This window comes from Lepidothrix coronata, unplaced genomic scaffold, assembly GCF_001604755.1.
Source record: "Lepidothrix coronata isolate B3197 unplaced genomic scaffold, Lepidothrix_coronata-1.0 Scaffold54, whole genome shotgun sequence".
NCBI lineage: Eukaryota > Metazoa > Chordata > Aves > Passeriformes > Pipridae > Lepidothrix > Lepidothrix coronata.
Genome location: NW_016690234.1, coordinates 4,506,478 through 4,525,119, shown reverse-complemented (window position 1 = coordinate 4,525,119; position 18,642 = coordinate 4,506,478). Strand labels below are relative to the sequence as shown.

The following is an 18,642-nucleotide window of genomic DNA, read 5'->3' as shown; positions in this document are numbered from 1 at the left end:
TATTAAGGGAAGGTCAGATCAGTGACATCTAAATGATATTTAGCTTGAATGCTTTGTGTATGACATCTTTAGGTATCTTTTGGCTCCTGTGAGAATAGAACTAGATTTTCTGTGGGAGACTGGTGGAATAGATATTTTCTAGATTGCTTTCTAGGGACCAGTCACAAATATATGTGTAGAGACGCAGATTGATCCTTTGGACTCTTTTAACGTTGTTTATGTGTTTCACTGAAATGCTATTTCATGTAAGCACCTGAATCTCAAAATTAAGTGCAGTTAATGTAATGTTAAGGTTGCAATGGGAGTTCTTCCAGAAGGTAATTATACTTTCAAAAATTAGTATCTATTTGTGAGCAGCATTTGCAGGCTTCTTGTTTTTCTTGGATTCATCTGTTATTTGTTTAAAAAACCAGAAATAGGATCATACAATTTACCCTAATCTCTGATCTCAGCAAGCTTCAAGGCATCTTGAAATGGGGATTTCTATTGATGATGAGTGACAGCTTAAACTGTCCACCCATGTTGTTGAGGATGAAGACATGGAAAGCTCTCATTCTCTAAAATAATGCTTTGAAATTTTCTTAGAATCCTGTATTGTAAAACCAGAGCTAAAGAGAGGATTTTTCAAAACATAATCTAATGCAGATGGTTTTTTGAAATCTGTCCAAATTTGATACTTTTGACCCCAAATATCTTCAGAAGGAGGGAAATAGAAGTAAAACCTGAGTATACAGTTAAAAAAAACTCAAACCATACTATTTTATTTTTTGTTAATCTAGAAAAGTGTGAATTTTAAATAGTTGAATACGGATTATGTCCTGTGAACCCAAGAAACTGAATTGTCTAAGGTAGAATTCAGAAGTACTTACCCAAATTTTTTTGAACTTTAAAAGCAACAAACACAAAACAACAGATTGCTTCAGCATTAATTATGCAATGAGAGAAAGAATGGCTTGGAAAGTATAATCTCCTCAAGCCAGTGGTATATTAAAATGGGAAAAAAGTTAAGAGGCTGATCATACATAAACTATTTTGTGTAACAATCCCATTCTGAAACAGTAACAGAAAAAAAGGATAAGCATAAAGAGATGGTTGGTTTCTCAGGGAGAGGTGAGGTTTTTTTTTGTCCATATTGGTCTTTCTTCCCTTTATAATGGCAATACAGTGTATTTTCTATTGCTTGGCATGTAGGATATATACAAAAATGTCACCTTAAATCCAGGTAGTATGCTTTAGCTACCTATGAGAACAAGTGTCACAGGAAATGTGATGGTGATCGTCCCCCAGCTTTCAGACTGTGCTCTGCTTTCCGAGTAACACAGCTGCAAACAGGAGTGCTCTGGAGGCACAGGGATGATGGTTTGTTTTACAGTCTTTTAGTTTATTTAGCAAACTAAAATAACAGTAGCTTTGTAGTCAACTTTGTGGAACAGATAAACAATAGTGACAATTTCATATGATGTATATAGACAGAAGAGGTTAGCTGCAACCCCTGAGTGATGGAGCTTGTCATATTCCCTTCTCCAGTAATGCACAAGGTTAGAAATCAATGTCTTAATCATGGGCAGCTCTGGGCAATTCAGATATATCACACACAAACAGGCTTCTAATTACATTTAAGAAATACATATCATACATATATAAACTGACATAAATATCAGAGTGGTGTTGCTAGCTGTCAAAATGGATAAGTATAATTCCCTCAGTGGCCCTTGACAGGTTCAATACCTGCTGCGGAGGTGCTATGAACAGCATTATACGGCTGATTGAGTTATGACAGCTCTAACCCAACAGGGAAGCGAGGCAGGAAGGAATAGCCTGGGCTGCAGACAAATGATGATAAAGTGATCACTTTAAAGAACAATCTCCATAATATTTCATGCTCACTGCACGGTGTAAAGGCAGCCTTGACTGCGGGGCTAACTGCTCTATCAATTGATTTGATTCACTGCTGCAGCTACTCCCAGTCATAATATTTCAAATAAATGGTACCGTGGATAGAAATAATATCTGCATCAATATTAACCCTGAAAGGACTAATGGACACAAGCTATAATTTCCTGGACACCCTAATAATGCATTTTGACTGCGCTTGGCATAGGATGATTTTTCTTTCCTTTTTTTTTTTTTTTCTTAAATAAAAACAGTGTATTGTTTACTTAAACTTTCCTTTTATGGCCCTGAAAAAGCTTTTCAGCTCAGGCCTCATTCATAGTCCCAAGTTTAATTCTGCTAGATGCTATTTTCAAGTGTTTGTTTTTATCTGAATATCTTGTATTAAAATTACATTAAGTATCTGAGAGAAAAGGCATGATAAGCATTTTTTGGATGTGTGTATTATATATCATTTATCTGTGCGTCTGTGTACAGACAGAGGTTATAGCACTCAAATTATTTTCTAAGTTATATTTAAAATAAACAGAAAGAAACTTAATTATAAATGAGAATGGAGTCAACAAAGTATTTTCTAGAAACACAAGGAACCAGTAAATTCCAATGATTATACAGGATGTTAGATTTTCTTTTCCTTTAGAAATAATAATAAGTACTGTATGAGACAGGCTTAACATATAAGAAGTACAAGTGAATTTATGGGTTCATAATCCTAAATCAAACCTGATTTCTATTTTCCATGCAGTTTTTCACATACACTGTAACATAATGGATGTTTGTTCTGTTCTTTCATTCATAACACCCTGTTGACATTTAAGCCCCTTTTAAGGATCTGCTGTGCTTATTGTGAATCAAGTTGACATGTATAAATTGTATAATTTTATTATTGTTATTCTTCTTCCACTACTCACTGAGTACTTGAGTATCATTGGATTGTGCATTTTAAAGTAGGAGCCATGTCCAAGTATTCAGAAACTGTTTAAAGAAATGCTATTAATGCATGTTAAGAAGTAGACTGAATGTATTTAGAGAACTCTTTCTCTTATTACTAGTTTGTATCTGTTTAAATATTTTCCTTATCAGATTCTCTGTTTTTTCTTATTTGTCCCTTAAACATTTACTATAAATTAGAGTAGGAGATACTTAGATTTGAATCTCATGAGGCTTGTTTATATTTAAAGCTTAAGCAGAAAGAGGTATTTTATGAACAGTCCTTAGTGAATGCTCCAACTGCAACACTTCACCAACCTCTGAAGTGGTCTTAAACAGGCTTCAAAGGACTTCAATTTATAGTTTTCCAGAAGATCTGGGGAATATTGGTATTTCTTAGGATGTAGAATAAAACCTGAGGGTTCCAAGTGGGTTTGAAAGGCTGGCTTGAATCTAAAACTGAAATTGAAAATTGGTGAAGATTGGTATTGGCCTAACTCCTCTATTCACACCAGTCTAATAAGCCACAAAAGCACAGTGTTCTCCTTCATTCTAGACCTGAGTAAACAAGCAAGCTCATGCTTGCTGCTTGCTAGCTCGCTTTCCTGGGGATCAATATCAGATTTTATCAGCTCTTTGCCTTTCCTGCTTGCTTTCTCTTTCCTTCCTGAAAAATTTTCTCTCTCCCTGATCACACTGCATGAGGGTTGTTTTGTTTCTCCATTTCAGACCATTTCCTCTAATTTCATCTCTGTCTGGTGTCCTTTTCATACTTATCGTATCACAGAATTATAGAATGCTTTGGTTGGAAGGGCACCTGGAAGATCACCCAGTTCCACCTCCCCTGCCATGGGCAGGGACACCTCCCACTAGCCCAGGTTGCTCAGAGCCCCATCCAGCCTGGACTTGGAACACCTCCAGGGATGGGGCATCCACAGCTTCTCTGGGTAACCTGTGCCAGGGCCTCACCACCCTCACAGGGAAGAATTTATTCCTAATATCTAAACTGAACCTACCTTCTTTTGATTTGAACCCATTTGTCCTTGTACTGTCACTCTATGCACTTGACAATTGCTTTCTACCGTCTTTCCTGTAAGTTCCCTTCAGGTACTGAAAGGCCACAGTTAGGTCACTCTGAAGTCTTTTCTTTTCCAGGCTGACCAATCCCAGTTCTCTATCCTTTTGATCAACTTGTTGGCCTCCTCTGGACTCTAATACTCATCATTATTTGGATCATATCTTTCTCATATATCTCTGTATTGGTGTAACCCTTCAACATGCAAACACAGCTTAACTGTCTGTCAAAAAAATTGTTCTGGACTCTTTTCTAGCACTTCTATTAATTGTTTTCCTTCTCTGTCTTCTCTAAATCAGTTGAATTACTTTCTGATGATGTTCTCTAAATCAATTTTAGACTTCCTCATTTGATTCCAAGGAATTTGTCCTTTTAGAATCAGAATCGCTGAGTTTGGAACAGGCCATTAAAGGTCCTCTCGACCAGCCCCCTCTGCAATAAGCAGGAAAGTTGCACTAGCTCTTCATCTTCGTGAGTGTGTCCTTTGCTTGCACTTTGCTCTTCTTTCTTTATGTTAGCTTTAAGATATAGTCCACAAATAGGAACTCAACAATTATTCCTCCTGGGCTTACTTCTGCCTTCTTTGATGTATATTATACTGGCCTGTCACCATCTAATGTTTTCCCATGGATGTTCAATATATCATAGTTAAAGCAGAATTTTAAACTTTTGCTGAAAACTGTTTACAACAATGAAACTTCTTTTCAGCGTATCTCTTGTGGACTGCAGTGTCTAATGTCCTGGTGCTGTCACTTACTGTCACCATCTGTTAACCTAAATATTTGATGGCCAGGCCACGTCTTGGTCCTCTTGATTATTTCTCTGACCATTTCAGGGAGTCTGTCCCATCCCATCTGCAGCATAAACTCTTTCCCAGGTTCTCATCCTCCTTCTTTCGTTATTGCACACTATTTCTTTAAATATAATATTATTTCACTTGCACATGATCAGAACCTTTTGCAAAGTCTGTTTACCTAGACTATTTCTTCCCTTCCTCCCTTGTTTTTCTTCCATTAGCTCCATCACACTTGTAGTAAAATACTTGTTTTCATGTTCACTCTTCCCCTTATCTATCATCCTGCTCTCAGTATCAAGACATCATATGCCTCACCAATCTTGATGAGTAATGAGTGCCTAGTTTCCACCTCCCACTTGTTACTTTTTCCTATGAGCATTTCTCTCTGTCAGGCTTCCTCATGCTCACAGGGAGCTTGCCATGACCATTTGCAAAGGTAATTCATTGTTGTCTTCTAAAGCCCTCCTGAAATTTCTCTTTGGCTATAGGTCCAAAAACTCACGATCAAGCTCCCAAATTGAAATCTGGCAAAAGTGAGGTTTACTATGTATGAATATTTTATTTCCTGTCTTTATCATCAATATTGTTTTTTGGTTTTTTTTCCTTGTGTACTTACTCTCCAATCTATCTGTATCTTTGTTTATACTGAGGTGATAAGTTATTTCAGGTGAAGACTGTCTTTTTCTGTGTTTGCACAGTAGCAAACACAATAGCACTGTAGCAATACAAGTAGTTAAGATAATAATATTATTAAAGGTAAGCTGTGACACAGTCTCATGTAATTAATACAGACAAGTTAAACTCGAGGAAAAAAAAGTAATTTATTTATTTTCAAATATTAATTATTTAGGTGATCTAACTTCCACAGTAGAGTCTGAGACTTAATACTAGTTTCAGATGTGACAGCACAAAACACAGCTTCCGGGACTGGGCCAGCAATGTGCTTTTTAGGACTGATAAATTATGGAGTTGCATCCATTTTCCAGCTAATGTAGATGAAGTGTAAATACTTGATGATAACCGAAATGTATCCCTTTACAGTATTGTAAATGGGGAGGTGGAAAGACCCTCGATATTTTAAGGACCAAAGAGAATCACGGGAGCAGCTTTAAAGATTAATTCCTTGTGTCTAGTGTAAAACAAGATTAAATTAGCTTGTGTGAGCTGCTGTTAGCAGATGCACTATTACATTATGCATGATTCTTGACTGCTCGTAGCATGAACAAACTGCACAGTGTTCCATTAGTGATTTTCAATGCTGTGCTAAGCTTTAAGTCACATAGACAGGCCAATGTATTGGGTTTACTTTGTGGATGTGTTTTCCAGGCAATTTCACAACCTACCTGATCACTGTTATTGATTGACCACGTTTGAAATGGATAAAAGAATTAACCTGTGTAAGGGTAGCAGAATGGGGTATATACAGTATCCTATATACTTAGGAAAATCAATAGTACTCTAATGTAGAAAATTTAACCAGACAAGACAAAACCATCTTCCCACCTGCATCAATCCTTGTGTTCCCTCCCAACGTAACACATTATAGTTATACCATATACTTATGTGTTTTTAATGTGTTTTATCCTTTGACGCTTCTCTTCGTGGTATCCTCTGTAACCTTGTGGATGTGCTTGTGTGCATACTGTAAAACAAACTGAGGAACTCCTGGACAGGTACATTTTTCTCTCATGCCACTTTTGAAGTGAGAAACAGGCAGCTACACACATTAGAAACTTGTTTCATCTTTCAAGATGTAAACATATTCCTGTTTTCTGTCACTTTCCCGCTTGACTGACATCTTGTCCCTCTGTTAGTCCTTAGATTTCTGCTCTCACATTCATTGTGCCTTGTCCTGTGCAGTTGTCTTCCATTCATGTGTTAGGCTTCAGCAAGTTCCATCTCCTACTTATGATATTTTGCCACCCTCTTCCGCTTTAAAGGAGGATGAAATGCATCCAAAACACATTCTTAGTGCCTTTACCTTATCACACCTACTTTTCAGGCTCACCAGCTAAACAGTGCTGCTTTTTGTATTCAAGTTAATCTTTCCAGTATTGGCCAGTGAAATGTTTGCCACTGAAAAGAAGTCCAAGCTTGTAAAGCAAATATTTTTGTGGAAAACCCCCTAATGTTGTGGCTATTTGAAGTCTTTACCAGCAATACTACTGAAGCTAACATCAGAGTTGTTACTTATCCTTAACACTCGGATAGTGAGTTTTTATATTTTACTTTTGTCATATAACTAGGTTCAGGAAATCAGTTTTAGTAAAGCTCCAGTGGTATTATGCTTGTTCATCCAGCACCAAGAGAACATTAAACATACCAAACCTCTGGGCTTCTGGGAATTCCTGCCTTCTTGGCCAACTCCCTTTCCTTCTTGGCTAACTTTCCCTATTCACAACCTCCTCTAAAGGAATAGCCACCCAGAATGGCATTTCTGCCTCTGCTTTCAAGAAACCCAGGAGACTTCAGGAAGAAAAAAGTGAGAAGCAATAGTGTTGCTTAGGCTGTGCTTATTGCACAAGATGGGAAAGAAAAGGATAAAGAAGGGGACCTGCTTGCAGTTTTAGAATGTGCTTCCAATCACCAGTTCATATTGTTATATGAATTTAAAATGCAAGTGTCTTTTTTTTTTTCTTGTAAAAGCTAGAAATCTCAAAATTTTATTCTGTTTTGGAATACATTTCTTTGGAATATGCAATAAATTATTTGTAAACTCTACTAGTAGGTTGGTTACAAGGAACAATATATGGCGAGCTGGTGCAGTTACTGTCTTTTTAACCGAGTTGAGGCCAAACTCAAGCTCTATCTGTGTTAATATTCTGTTGTATAGTTTTGCAATAATTTCACCCACAACCTGTGGACATTTTATTTTCTGTAGCTCTCTGAGCCAGTGGCTTGGAGCTTGGAAATTTTCTACTAATTTCAGGACTGATGGTCACTCCTGCTATGCCCTTTTTCTCTGGAGACTTTCCTTGTAAAATGGGCCTTAGAGTGGCTGCTCACTGAGCTAATGTTGAGTTAGCTGATGGCTTTAATATGAACTAATAAAATGACACAAAACTGGCAACATTTCTTGGAGGTAAAACTGACTGCAGAACTTACTACATGACTTCAAAATGCTGTTATTATTGTTTAAAGGGACCAATAACTCAAGGCCCTTTTTTCGCACAAGGCAAAGGGATGTAGAAATTAGAAAAACCAAATCAATCATGTGGATTTATATATGGACTCTTTCTGCTCAAATCTCTGCCTAGACAGGATCAACTTGGGTGGTAAGGTCAGCAGGGTGACAGAGCTGGCTAGCAGTGTCACTGCTTTACCCATACACACTGTCCAAGCACTGTGGAGTCGTCGCCAAATCCCAGCGTGATGACAACAGTACTGACAGAGGAGTTTGCAATATGCCGAGGAACACTGCGAGCAGAAAAAACAAGCTTCCCTCAAACCCTAATGTCGCTAAAAGGGAAGACAATATTCCAGTTCATGGACATTTAAGAGAGACCTGTGCAATTTCTAAGCAGTCAAATATTCCTACAGAAAACAAATACTTTGTAAAAAACCTCACTATCGACGTTAAGCAGTTTCAGAGCAACGCAGCAGATACTGAATCGAAGACCACTACAGTTCTTTATTGCTGGGGGGGGAAAGGTCCAAATATTGCTTGGCAAATTACTGTTTGCTAGGGGCACTATTACCAGTTGACACAATCATTGGTCAGCAAATTGGTCACATTATCGGTTAGTAAATTTGAGAGTGCAGAATTATTTATTGGTAAATTAGAGATGGCAGAATTATTGGTTGGTAAGAAAAGAATTGCAGTGATTGGTTAGCAAATTAGAGATGCTTGGTTTTGTCTGTGGATAAATCAAGGTTGGTCAGATATTGGAGGCCAAATTAGAGATGGCCATGTTATTTATGGTTGCTCTGGTGAGTGCTGAAATCCTGCTTTTTTTGTTACAAGCAAGTGAACATTGGGAGGGTTTGCCTTTTTTTTCCCCTGATTTATATTTACCTTTGCAGTTCACAGTTGAAGAATTTCTGTGGGTATTAATATGGAAGTAAACACATACTCTTGCTCTCTTAGTTTTTAATGGAGCTACGTGTTAGCTGAAATTGTGCAGAGTACCAGGGGAGTTCTGAAATTGCTTGTATGAAGTGAATATTAAAGAAAGGTGTTAGATTTCCAGGGCTAAAACCTGAAGCCTTTGCAATTCCAGCATTAGGCTGGTGCAGTGCAGGCAGTACCAGCTGCTCCTCATGGGCATAGTCAGCAGGCACCAGGAGGAGCTGGTGATGTGAATCCTTCCTGAGAGCCTTCCTTGCTGCTGGTTGAGAGCTGTAGTCCTGTTTTGTCTGTGAACTGAAGACAGCAAAGATATGGGGGAGCAGTGCCTTGAAAGCGGCAATTTCTGTGAGATGTGGGGATTTCTGTGGGCAGTGGCCTCCAACTACTCAGCTTTTTGCACAAAAGCCAGACCTCTGTGACAGGGTCGATGTCCAAGCGCTGTTACCATGCAGGGAGAGGTTTTTGCTGAAGAACTGCAGTTAAAACCACCACAGACTTGCTCAACAGCTATGAAAGCGGCCTTTTTTACGCCATTGATATCAGAAATGGCACAAACTTTCTGTTGAAACAGAGTACTGCAACACAAACTGTTTTCTGGCATTTTCATGTTCCCAGTTGTTTTGAGTTTTTCTCCTGTCCTTCCCTTTGTGAGAAGAATTGCTACTTAAAAGCAATCCTGCTTTTTTATAGTGTGTTAGAACAACTCTGAAGAAAAAGTCTGTTTCAGTGTCATTCTAGAACACTAAGAAAAATTCTGTTTGACAAACTTTCCAAACAATGCACAGAACACAATGGTTAAACAATTAAATAATTTTAGAGTATAACAATGCTGAAAACAATAATAGAATATGTGTTAAGAAAAGTCTATGGCTGTTTATATAGCTGTTGAATTCTAGAATGGAGACTGATGCTAATTAATCAGATTTACTTTTCCAAAGGGACACTACATAATGCTTTTGACAACAGTACAGATGGAGTCAGGGAGGATGTATTTTAAAACTTTAGGAAAGTCTTAAATTTTAAAACATTAAAATTTGCTTTTTATATGAACTCCTATAACAACAGTGCCCTTACCTTTCTTGTCTACTAATTCTGCCAAAAATGATGTGTTTATTTGGAAACAGTAAAGTATGTCTGACATTTTTAAGACGCAACTAGGGGGGAATTTTGGAAAAGTGAAGGGGGTGAAAAAGAATTTTTGTCCTGCTAAAGATACAACAAAATCATAAGATATCTGAGTTTTGTTAATCTCCTGGATTGAGATAACACATGCTGCTCATTTTTTGGTATTCTCATTGAATCCAAAAGTTAGGACTTGGAATATACCAGAGCATTTCAGTAGCACAATGATTGTTCAGTATTGAGTCCAGCTTGAATGGCTCATCTGGAAAGTTTTAGCTGAAACCATCATAATTAATTAGAAATGGTTTGACTAGTTCAGAAAAATATAATTGTAGGGCTCCCTGTTACCCTGGGTAGATCTCCTCTCCAAAAATGAAATAATCCTATTGGTGCCAACCACATTCTGCTCTCAGTTCTCAGGATCAAGTAGGCTCATCCTGTAAGGCATCTCAGCCTGGATTGTTACATACTTTGGAGCCCTTATAGTGGTGATTTGTTTCATCATATTTCGATCCACAATCAGACTTTCTCAAAATCTGGGGTATTCAACTGGGACAAATTGTCTTCAGTCATTATTCAAAGGTTGCACAAGATGGGAAATGCAAATGAGCAAAAGAACAGCCATGGTAAAATGAAGAAGTGAAGATGGTATGGAAATAAAATAGGACTTGTGGATGGCATTTAATTTCCTCCCAACAAAACCTAATAACTTGTAACAGAAAACAGCTCAGTGCAGGAAGGTAGAGGCAGGCCATCCACCTTTAGTTAGAAAAGACCAAACTTTTGGTCTACCCTTATTTCAAATACAGATGAGCATAGGATTTAACAAGAAACTGCTGGTTGGAGTTTCAGCTGCTAAAGTAAAATTGAGAGGTAGGTTGATTCCTCAAGCTGTTTATCTAATGTGTTTTTTCTAAGCTCAGTGCATAAACTAGATTAAATCATTCTACTTGGGCTCAGTGGGTCTACCTCTCTTTTCAACTTCTTATAACAGAAAAAAAATCATATTTATTAATTAAAAAGAATTATTATTGTCAGATTAGTATCAGCAATAGTATATGTCTGCCACTATTTATTAATTAGTAAAAAGCTTAATAGCAGGAGTCTTCACGAAATGTAAAGCTTATAATGAAAAGTCTGACAATTTGTAAGCAGGAAATTTTTTTTCTGACTGTGGCATTCTGAATTTCCATTTTGCTGGTATTCACTAAGCACTGAATAAACTGAGAACTCTGGTTTCAAATGTAGGTATTCCTAATCAAATCTTCACCTCTCTGCTTAGGTTAAATATGTCAGATGATATTGTTTGTGTCCTTTGATTAAAGAAATTATAAAATTACCCAATTTGAAACTTCTCTGTGCTAAGTGTCAATGTTACAATTTACAGTTCTCAATTTTTACATTGTTGACTGATTTACGTAGTGTATCTAATAAAACATTAGACAGAAAACATTTCATTTATATTACCAACCAACATTGTATAACATTTTTTGCAAGCATTTGCTATTTGTAGAGACAGATTGTTGGCAATTCAAGGGTTACAATTCCTATATTTCTAGGAAACTAATATTATAGAATTTTTAAAATGATTATAACGATTTTTCATGAAAGGAAAAAAAATGAAAAGACCTATAGGTATAATTTACATTCCCAGGGGTTTTTCTACCAGTTGAAAGTCCTACTTTTTATAGGAGTATGCAAGTAATCATTAAAAATTTGAGGCAACAAATTAAAACCCACACTATACTATCATTGTAATAACAGCCAAATAGGTGAAGTTTAAAATCTAAGTGTCCAAGATGATTAAAAAAATTACACTTCCTCATTTGAATGGAATAACATGAAATGTCTTCTTCTGGCTTACATACTGGGATCATAAAATAATTTATAAAAATAAAAATAAATGTAAAAATGTATCTTCTTGCCAGTTGTGGACATTGAAAAGCTAAAGGCTATTCAAGTTGTGCTGTGAATAGACTATTCTCTAGTGTAAGAAGAACAAGTTCTTCCCAGGATTCAAATAAAATATTTTTCATCTTCACTGTGAAGAGCTTTTTCCTCTGCTTTTCTTTATAGGAATAAAAGGCCTTTCTGTTCTTTCAGTTGAGCGACCTCTGCCTTTTAGGGGGAAATGGAGTTTCTGCTCCACTCACCCATCACCACCACCCAGACATTCTGCAGTTTCTGTGCCTGAGTTGGGTGAACAATTGGTCCAGGGGATGGCAGGGAAGAAAAGTGAAGTATGTGAGCACTCATACATACTTTTTTCCACAAAAGAAGGCAGGAAGTTTGGTGACCTTAAGAAAAAGAACTTGAAACATCTCTCAGGTAGAAATGGTTACATTTTGTAGTACAGCAGTGTGATCAGGATTTAATTTGAAAGCTTACTGTTAAATGGCTTAGGCAGCACTGCAGTTACATGCCAAAGGGATCCAATTTATGCATTCAGATATGCAATGCACAGTCTGTGGTATCATTCACAGTCCATTTAGGTAATTTTGTTATGCTGCAGTTTGTTAGAATGTCACTAAACTGTCTCAGCAACTCATGGAGCAGAGGTTTTGGTTGCTTTTTAATTTGCTATATTTTCAAATAGCATTCATTAGGTGTTCTTCAAGCTAGGCTGAACATACTTTGATGGGCTTTCATTTTCAAGTTGGAGATTTGAGGACCTAGGGTGTAAAACCTGTGCAGCTTAAGAGTTAGTAGAGAAAAGGAGTTCTTAAGCACAAAGTCATCCTGGGCAAAATCTAGTTGTGGTTTGTTGGCAGCTGAAGACTTTAAGAGAGTATGTGAAATAAGAGCAAGTGTCCACACTTCCAAGACCATTATCATGGTACACTTGTATTGTCCCTGGCAATAAATGTGGATAAAGAGATTTGAAAGGGACACAGGTTTGACAATACTTATACGAACAATTATTCCTTCATGTCTAACAAATTCTTTAATGTTAATTTGCAGCTGCATCATGTCTGTCATGTACTCTATGGATGTCGGTCATGGTCATTATGAATCCTTCCTAAGCATTATATATGTTGTGCTTTGGTACAAATACACCTGTCTGCACAAAGTTATTAGAAAGTTTTAAGATGCATATTCAGCATTTAAAATATGCAAATATATTACATTTATCCTTTTAAAAATTGTCTAATGAATTACTTTAGGCTGTGATGTACCTCTGTTCCTGCAATCTGTGTGTTTTCATTAAATTTAATTAAAATATTTTCATTTTGTAAAGTAATAAGGAAATTAAAGCGAAAGTCTTTGTAGGCTGCTGTTTTTATTATGTTCTAACCTTAAGTAGAAAGAAAGCCAAGCCAACTAGTTGTTCTTGCTTCTATTAAAGTTCCTGTTGGCACCGCACTGATGGGACACATTAATCTTAGTATTAATGCTGAGGAAAAGAGGCTTAGAAGCCCAGGATGAATAAATCATTCCAGAGCCCATTTGGATCTGTTGGCACCTTCCCTGCTATGTTGTTGCTGGATAAAAAGGCTTCTCTAAGTGTTAAAGGGTTGGATAACAAAATTGGCTTATTGCAGAATGGCCCACAGTAATTTGTGAGTGGTCTGAGTGGGTGAAAGCAACGGGGCAGGATGGTGTGAGCACAGCGAGCCTGTGAGCTGGCACTGATAAAAGTACAGACATACATTTTCTTCTGCTCCACAATCACTGTGTAGTCTTTGTCACTGAGACCAGTGGTGCTGGTGGTGCTTCCAGTCTAGCTCTGAGGTATTTGTTGACATTAGAGAGGAAGAAGAGTAGCTGAAATGCTTCCTGTTTGTACTACACAGGTCCATCTCCAGTCACTTCATTAAAATCTTTGGAGGCTTGGGGATCAGCCACGTATTTTTCATTTAGAAAGTCACGTTATCCATTTCTTTCCCATGAAGATCAGCTCTGAACAAGTAAAATCATCAGACTCCAAGAGTAACTTCTTACTTCAGTTCCTTCATATCTTACTGTTTTCTGGGTAGCTTTTGGGTTTTTTTTTCAGTCCATTTGTTTCTGCAACACACTCCTCTATTTGTGGTTGGCTCAGAAGGCCTTCATTGCTCTATTTTGCAAAACTGCCATGCTCTCAAAATCCTCCTTCTTAGCAGAGCCTCAGAAACGGGTTTTAGCTGCCAGTTTCTTTGCCTCCATCCAGATTCAATTCAGATGTAGTTCTGGGCAGGTTCAATGTAGAATGCAACCAGAATATGTCTCGATGAGGTTTCTGGGGTGACCAAGGTGAAGAAGCAGAAGGAAAGACAGGGAATGACCTGTGCAAGTCAGACTATGGAACTGGGAAGTTCACAGCCTTTTCACCACCCATCTCCTGATGCCAATAAATCAGTGACTGGTGTGATGTGTTTTCACTGGCCCCAGGTGGGCTCTTCTGTCCTCTGGAGTGCTCTGTGCACTTAAAAATTAATGGGGCGGGATTGGTCTCTGTGGGTGAGTTTTTCCCAATTCCCACAGCTTTAATTGCTGTTACATGAAACAGTGGCTGCAGACATCAGAGCAAGATTGTCATACAGTAGCAGCTGAACCTTTTCAGTGACAGTCAGTGAACAATTACATGCTACAATTTACACTATCTTCTCTGGTCTTTTCTTTCTGTTCTTTAACTGATGAAGCACCTATTATTAGCCAGGCAATAATCAAACACTTGAAATAGGCATATAAAAGAAGATTTGGGGAATAACACATGCTACCATCTAATAAGCATTTCACTCCCTCAAGAGATGCACTGAAGTGTAGAAATTCGAGCTATATCACTGTATTTTTAACTGACAGAATTGCTGTTGAGACAGTTATATTTTCTTAATGTATTTTATTCATAAAAAATCTTGTTTTATAAACACAGATCAGCTTTAATGCAATGGATGTAATGTACAACAATTATTTTGGATAACCTTTAGTTGTTAGATGGCACAAATCACAGTTAAAGTAATATTGAAACAGAAGGAAGATGAAAAACAACATGAAATGTCTCAATACATTTTATTTTCAATGAAATAATAGAATATTACTTTACTAGTCCTAACATAAATGGGGTCATTTGAATGCTATCAACCTGTACATGTGCTGTAATAGATAGAAATACACTTTTTCAAATCAGCTGGTTGTCAGTAGACTTGGGAAGGGAGCANTTTTCATATACATGTGGTCCTTGTAAAGCTGTTGGTTAACAACAGTTTGCAGTCTGAAAACTCAAGCAATGAGCAACACCAACAAGAAAAGAAAAAGGACGAGAAACACTGGCTTGTGTTTGTTCAGAGTGTGACTTTCCCAAGAAAGTAATGATAATCTAGTTAATTTCTTAAGCATGGGAACAAATCCCAATGTGCCTATCTTGATACAGCATCTTATTTCCTTTCTAATTCCTTTCTTCTCTCAGTGTCTCTGGTCCAGAGCTGTGCTAAGTACAGTGGCTTGTGCATTGACCTAATGCTGGGCTCAATTTGTAGAGTACAGATTGTGAATAAACTGTATGTCTAATTTTGTTCAAAAGCTTCCAAATTGAGTATATATTAAAATTACTATTTTTAGAACAACAATGTAAAAGAAAACAACAGCAAAAATCCCCCACCTGTTAACTTACACTGTTAGAGCATATCTTCACCAGATGCTGAAAGTAAACTTCACTTACTAGTATTTTTATAGTCCTGTTATATATTTGGGCTTCTGATTTGAATATTATAATAAATAAATTACATAATGTTAATGATTGATATAAAAAGAAAGCTTCTATCAGGTAGAATACCAGAGTATAAGTTATTGGATGTTAACTATCTGGTATTTGGAGATCATGGAAACTGGTTGTGGGCAGTGGAAAACGTTTGTCATTTTATACTGTGTCACATTAATCACCCTAATCTTTTATTTTTAGGTGTAAGATGTGATTCTTCATTCCAGGAAACCCTAAAAGGATGTTCCTTTGCATGGAAGTAAGTACTGAAAGTTAGGACATTCCTTTTGAAAGCACCCCAGAAGCAGACACATTCATTAAACCTATTTCTGTACTGCTGTCCCCAGAAAGGCGAAGAAACAGTGAAAAAGGAGAAGTCCACACTGGGAGAAAAACTATTTTGTATAGCATAATAACCTTGTCAGGAAACAGAAAACAAAGTCCTGCCCTATCTCAAGCTGTGGAAAACTTGAACTCACAAGAAACAATAAGCTCAAACCGTATAAGAGAAAGTGACTCAAACTTTTGATATTAAAAAAGAGGATCTGTAATTCTGAAGTGATTTTCAAGTAAGTGTTATTATAATCAAAAATCCCTTTATGAATTCCTCACTTTTCTTCTCCATTTTCATTATGTTGTCCTCCCAAAGTGCCAGGGAATAAAGATCCCTGCAGTGCTCTCATCACACGGTGTGTTGTGTCAGACGAGCTATGCGAGCCTGGGTCTCTGAGGAAGGGCCAAGTCTTAGGTATCTTTTATCTTAAAATAATGTGATATCTAGTGCTTGGTTCCACTTGATACCAATTGGAAAAGCAGAAACTGGACTAGTTTTTAGTACCAGTTATTATTACATTGCATGATGGGCCTGAGTCTAATTTTACTCTGATTTTACACAGCCATTGACTTTAATGGACTTGTTCCAAATTTTTCACTGGCATAGCTGTGAGTAGAATTAGGCCCAATAACTGTCATGTAAAACAAAATCATTCCATCTTGTAAACCATAAAGCAGGTTACATGGTAGTTAAGTGTGGGCCAAATAAATTCATCTTTCAGATGATGTGTTTAATGGCAGCCTTGGATGCTTGCAGTCAATTAAAATTTCCTGGCACATTTTCACAGGACAAGGAACGTTTGTTACTAATCATGTCCAAAAGAAATTCTGGCTAGTGTAATTGTATTTTACTTAGCTAAAATTACCTTTGTGATTATAGTTAGGTAGTTATTCTTCACTCTATCTTTTAGAAAGCCCACACTATTATGTTGTTTGCTCTTGGTGCAGATGATGGCTGTGTTATCACCCAGAAGCAGCATGCAGTAGAGTTTCTCTTACTCTGGACTGTTGAACTGCAAAGTGCCTTTAAAGTCTTAAATTGGGAGAGGGAAAGGAAGTGTCAAGACTGCTGTTTAAATATTTAGGGACAGATCCTCAGCTAATATAAATTACCATAGGTTTGAAACATCATCTTAATTGATCTGCATTTTCTCTCTTAAAATTATGTGCATTTTAATTGGTCATATCCCTTTGGTTTCATTACTCTTACCTATTTATATAAAATCTTTTATGATACTTTGGTCTTTAAAAAAATAAGAAAACAAGGTACAGGCTGTTGCACTTTTTCTAGTTGTTTGTTCTTGTGTTAGTCCTGTCTTTGGCCTAAAGTAACTCTGAAACTCTGCACCTTAGCTACCATAACAATAAATATTCTTTGAAAATACTTGTCTTTCTGCCTGTCTCTTTGGAAAATCAGATCTGCATTTAGGACCGCTCATCCAAGATAATGTGGATTTTCCCAGCCATTTGGAAGGTGGTATAGTGTGATCATGCTAAGGAATTCATGCTGGATTAAAAATGTCTCCAAAGAAGCTGCCCCATATGAACTTCTAATGGATATGTGGAGAGCAATGTGTTCCTTGCATGCTCTGTGGAAAAGCCTGTCAAAACTGTAGATATGAGAGATTAATTGAGGAAAGGTTTTGAGGGAAAGCACAGTGGTCAACTCCAACAGCTACAGAGTGGCTCAAGTAAGTATGATACTGTTCCTCTTAATAGATAATATTTTATAGGTTATTTTTACATCATCTGTAGTCTGTACAACTCCACTCTTTCTACCTGTCAAAATGATGTGTGCAGGCAGGGAGCAGTGGCATTTTTGTCTCAGAGCAGCTGATCAGTTTTGTGAGAATATGTTGGGAATACTAGTCAAAATGTTTCAGCAAACTCCAGATACATCCAGGGGCAGAAAGCATCATTGCGCTCTAACAAACAAACAAAAAAAGATTTTGCTGGTGGTAAAATCTGGTGGTAGTGCTAAAACATTATGCAGATATTTGTATGCATTGAAAAAAGCCAAGGAAGTGCATGTGAAGCAATACCTGCACATTTTAGTTAAATGTATCAGGAAGAAAGAGTGCTTGTGATCAAGCCAGAAAATTGAATGCAAACAGTGGTTTTGGCTTACTAGCTGCAGGTCTCCTAACCTGAAATATTATATTTTTTGGATTTCAGTTCCACAGTACTATATACTTGGCTTCTCCAGTTCAAGTCCATAGCAAATTATTTGCATGCTGTGCTGGGATTAAAAAAAAAAATAATAAAAAATTGAGAAACAGCTGCTGTTGGCTCTTTAGTCTGACTTCAACTTATTCCCAAACTCAGCCAACAAACACAGTCCTCCTACACTTGTAGAGCTTCTGGTTTTTCTTGGCCCATATAGCCCTTTGTCCTCTGGCAGAATTTCACTGGAAACCTCATGCAAATAATGTTTGATCTTTACCAACTCATCTCAAAGAGGAGGACCCATGTTTTAGCCTATTTTCCTTCTCTGCAGCGAGGAAAGGAGGAAGGTAGAAATTTTATGTGTGGGAACAACTGTGTACAGGTGTGGTCTCAAGACCCCCAAGATTTCTTGTGACCTTGTGCTTTCCAAAAGTTCTTCAGCAAGGTATTTGCCAGGATAATCAGTGACTGTAGTAAGTGTAATGAGTTCTTACTGTGTTTTCTACCTATATTTTCCATGCAGTTTACCCAGCACTCTTACCCTCTCTACAGCGAGGGGACTGTGAAAACCTCCTCTTTAT

At 37.2% G+C, this 18,642-nt stretch overlaps 1 long non-coding RNA gene across 1 annotated transcript in view; it reads left to right on the top strand.

Annotated features, from left to right (window-relative positions):
- LOC108497955 overlaps window positions 1-18,642 on the top strand; it is a 182,144-nt gene that overhangs the window by 82,753 nt on the left and 80,749 nt on the right. Inside the window, exons 3-5 of the long non-coding RNA XR_001875019.1 lie at window positions 15,764-15,821; window positions 15,910-16,131; window positions 17,313-17,586. This is a non-coding gene — a long non-coding RNA (uncharacterized LOC108497955). The remainder of the gene's footprint in view (window positions 1-15,763; window positions 15,822-15,909; window positions 16,132-17,312; window positions 17,587-18,642) is intronic.